The sequence below is a fragment of the Cottoperca gobio genome, chromosome 23, assembly GCF_900634415.1.
Source record: "Cottoperca gobio chromosome 23, fCotGob3.1, whole genome shotgun sequence".
Taxonomy (NCBI): domain Eukaryota; kingdom Metazoa; phylum Chordata; class Actinopteri; order Perciformes; family Bovichtidae; genus Cottoperca; species Cottoperca gobio.
Genome location: NC_041377.1, coordinates 1,386,682 through 1,391,556, shown reverse-complemented (window position 1 = coordinate 1,391,556; position 4,875 = coordinate 1,386,682).

Below are 4,875 nucleotides of genomic sequence, written 5' to 3'. Positions count from 1 at the left end.
TCGCACGTCTTATATATTCAGGGAGCGCACATTCACTGTTCAACGTAAGAAAGGGTCATCTATCGTAAGAGCTGAAGGTCACAGGAAGTTTAAAGGTCATATAAATCCAATGATAGGTGTTCCTTCATAAAGAACAAGGTGAATGGCTCTATTTTGTCTGTTTAGAGATGTGTTGAATTCAAATGGATAAAGAGGTGAAACATGAAGAGGTTGTCATTTACAAAACATCACAGAGCGGCATCAAGAAGGCTCACGGGAGGTCAAAGACCAGGAGCTAATTATCAATCTTCTTCTTTAAAATCCACATGCCGAAATGTACCCAGCAGGTGAGAGGACAGAGACTGCGCCGCATGAAAGACCCTCACTCACTCTTTGAGTGGTTAAAGTGAGTCATTTCCTCTGAATGGCATCAGTGGACGCACACGGCTGAGAAGGATCCGATGATGAACCTTCACAAAGCTCCGTTACATGTACGAAAACCTCCAAACTGTAGCTGTTAGTGGGACTAACGACGACAGACTTATCCAGAAAATGATTGATGCACTTAGAGTTAGCATGCTAACATGCTAACATTACACCTGCTAGCTTTGTCAATGTGGCTATGTTAGCATTCTGATGTTAGCATTTAGCTCAAAGCAATGCCTAATGCTGTATTTCCACACATGGTTCGGCTCTACTCGACTTTTGGTACCAGGTCCTTTTTCTCTAGTTTGTTTCCCACTGGGGACAGTAGCCCCCTCAGTGTGGGCGGGGCTCTCTGTGTTCAACTGCCAAGACATCTTCAACAGGACACTCTCTAATTCCTTGCAACGGCAACAAAACAGAGGAACGTACGCACTTTGTTCATTGTGTGTCTGGCTTAGTTTTGTGGGATTCTTTTTAAAATCTGGGTCGAGTTAATTAAAAATCACAAGTTTGTGCAGGAAGTCAAGTGACGCAATCGTGACGATACTCTCCGATCGATCATTTATCTGCAGTGTTTAACTCGAAGCAAGTGATTCCAAAAAAAAGAACCAGGTACAACTTGTGCAAATGGAAAAACAAAAAAAGAGTGAAGTTAAGTAGAGCCGTGCTGTACCATGCAGTGGAAATGTGGTATGCGTGTAGCCTCACAGAGGCATTAACATGCTGTAGATTCTTAAACAAACAAGATATATTGTGTTAATAGTTGAGCTTTGAGATGCTAAAGTAACAGGCAGATGGATGTAGCCTCATATTTAGTTAACATATGAGAGTCGTATCAATCTTCTCATCTAACTCTCGACAAAAAAGCAAATAAACGTATTTCCCCAAATGTCTAACTATTCATTTAAAGAAGAACTTGATATGCTTCAGCTCTGTAATCAAGCCATGGGAGCGTTTGATCGACAAGCTCCCACACCGTCATCAGCTGACGATAAAAAGGCGGAGGCAAGCAAAAACCAAAGGGCCTTCATGTTGACATAGCTCTTCTCGGCTCAAAAGGCTTACCTTATTAACATCACAGGAGCCGTAGCGCAGGGGATGGAGAGCCGGGGCATGAATAATAGCTATTGAACTCAGCTGAAGTGATTTTACTTGGAGCGGTCAGCCTTTATTTTGTAAGTATTATTGTTGGAGGGCGAGGACTTCTACTGAAGGACTGAACTTGTCCACAGGGGCACGGCCGTTCCAGCAGAAGCACAACTGAACTTGTGAGCTTCATGCTCTGTTGTTGTAACCTTTCTCTCTCTCCCTGATAATCTCCCCTTCCCTTTTCCCATATTTCTCCTGATGTAAGCTGCATTAACGTACCGATATGGACAGGAGACGCATCAAACGCCTCCTGATCCGAAGCTTCTGGGCTCCATCTTCTTCCTTGGCCCTTACTGAGAAGATTCGATGAACTCTGAGGCGTAGTGAAGGTCTTTATCTGGTAACTGGGATTTTTCCCTGGTCTGCATTTCTAAGAAATCATTACCATAATTCTCTAACAAAGAACATTAGCAAAAAAAGCCAAGAGTCAAATCGTCATATGAGGACCAGATGTGATTCGGTGGGTATCCATGAACATTATTTACTAAGTCTTTATGTTTCCACAACACAGCTCTTCAAACCTTCAACCGATGCCAGTAAAGTTTATTCAACTACTGACTGTGCTGTCGCTGGTTCATATTTGGTCTTGTTTGTATGCGGTTGTAATTGCTATCGTGCAAACTTTGAACTGGAGTCCCTGTCAGCTGCTTGCATCACCTGTCACTTGCTGTATTTCCCTCACACCACCTACAGCTTTTGTTTTGCATAAAGAGGCCTGAGAAGTCTGAGCCCTATGACATCAGTAGCAGCATTGTTTTATAATCCTCCGGGGGCCGACATAACATTTTCTCGTCCTGTATTAACACGCTGCCTTTCATCACAGACACTCGTCTTCTAATAGAAAATATAAAGGAGAGAAAAAACAAACAGTTCGGGGGAATCGGATGCTCCATGCGTGATGTTTGATATCTGTGTGTTTGTGCTGAAGAGTTGTGCCAGAGGCCGGCGTGCTGCATTCAGCAGAGATGGGGGTGCAAACGAGGGAGGGGGGGGGGGGACGGACGGACCACATTTTGGGTAGGTTTTTTTTTTTGTTGCCCAGAGAACAGACCATGGTTTCCTGGAACAATGCAGCTGATGAGAGACTCTCCAAGGAAAATAAGGCTCTGACATCATGGGTTCTTAAAGCACACAGCTGAGCCAACACTCTCTCCTGCTATAATCAAGCCTCAGTGAATTTCCACTGTCGACTGAAATTGAGAAAGAGGGAGAATCTCCTCCAATGTTTTAGACCCTTTTTTCTTTCTTTTTTTTTTACACAAGCATTAATCTAGCTCTTAACATTCCTGTTGTAGCGCGAGGCTCACGGTGCACTTGTTGGCCTCCTGTGTCTCTGTTTCCTTTTACATCTGACCTTGGTTCGCGGTAACAATAAAATGTGACACAAGGCTACTTGTAAATTTGTCGTGATCAACTCATCACGAGCCAACAATGAATGCTCGCCTCTGAATTGGAGAATATTTGGGACAAGAGACAAAGAATGCTGAGTTGACAGCAGACGGAGCAACAGTTAAACGCAGCAAAGTGAAATCCTGTGTGTTCTTTTGGGGGAAAGAATGAATGGTTGAAGACTGATGAAGCCTTCCGACCACTTTTCCTGTAAAACAACCAGTAGAATAAGTAGTAAAATTGGTCAGTGTAGTAAAACAGACCACAAGGTCATTCAAAAGACAATTGTGTGCTTAAGATGAGGAGTTGAAGAGTGTGGAGAGATAGTGTTTCAGGGCTCCATCCAAAATCTGTGTCCTTAGATGCACTGGATCCTGAGTACACGCAGATCAATGGGAAACGGATTGTTTTTTCCATCCTGGTTCTTGAGGTTATTAAAAAAGAATTGCGTTGCACTCCTTGAGTCACCGTGTAATCCAAAATTAGTACATATAAGAAGATAAACAGAGCATTTTTAAGACGTCCTGGCATTTCTACTTTATTATAATTACCACTGGATGATACTGTACATCCGTACTGACTTTTGGCTCATTTGCGATGGCTTGGTTACTCGCCACTGCCCAGGCCTCTCTGCACACAATTTCTCTCAGATTTATTTGAACTCTAAATCTTGCAAGCTTGCAGCCTGCAATTGGACCATTAGGGTGAGATAATTGATTCTGTATTAGACATAGAGACGGATGAAATAACATCCAGGATGACCGGGACCTCGCCGACCTCCCTGCTGCTGCTCCACATTTTTTATCTCCGCCGTCTGCTGTGCATCGGCCAGAGAGACAATTTATCAGGGTTTGATTGTTGTCCCACATACTGTATATCCGTTTTAAAAAGAAACGCTGACAGAGAGTGAGTTAGAGCTCGGCGCTGTCACTGCGAGCATCCTCCAAAGAGCTGAACATGCAGCTCTGGCCTCAGGGAGCACCACGCCCCGCTGTGTTTGCTTTGGCAGACCCCGCCACCTCTTAGGAAGTATCACTTTGTCATTCAGCACACACTCGGTTCCATAGTGCACGATACACAAAGCTTCAGCTTGAGTTACAGCTTCATATGGCCAAAATGCCTTAAAAGATTTGCACATGCTTAAGAGAGACAAACCTCTGCTTTGGGTTCCTCCTGAAGGCTGCACAGACCAGTGTGATGGTGCATCATATGTCTTTATAGCGTGGATATTCAACGTGCTTCTGCGTGCAACCTTTGCAAAATTAGAGGTCAGGGGCCAGTTAACATTCAAAACCTCCCCTCGCACTTTAAAAAAGCTCTATTAGTTTATGTTAATACTTTTCTAGCCACTCTGGTATGATATCTACACTCAAAGTACAGAAATAATTCCTGTTGTGAATCTATTTACTTTCATTGTGCATTAGAAAAATGATCGGCAGGCCACCTGGCTGCTATCGTGAGCTAAACCTGGCCCGCAGGCCGTAGGTTGGGCATCACTGCTGTACAGGATGAGGTTTTAAGAGTGTACAGTGCATTCAGGAAGTATTCAACCGCTACTAAACTCTACACCCCATAATGGCAACCAAAGACAGGATTAGATTTTGCACATTTAATAAAAAGGAAACACTGAAATGTCACATTGACATTAGTGCTATTAGTATCTAGTATTAGAAGCACCTTTGGCAGGGACTACAGCCTCGAGTTTCTTGGGTATGACGCAACAAGCTAGGCACTTTGCAAACTCCATGTTGTCTTTCACTGAGGACAGGCCAGTCTGCCATGAAGCCCAGATCAGTGGAGTGCTGCAGGGATGGTTGTCTCCCATCTCCACCAGAGTGACCGCTGATGTCTCGGTCACCTCTCTTGACGAGGCATGTCAATGTGATTATTTCTTCTTAATAAATGTAATTGTATTGTATGCGTCATGAAAGA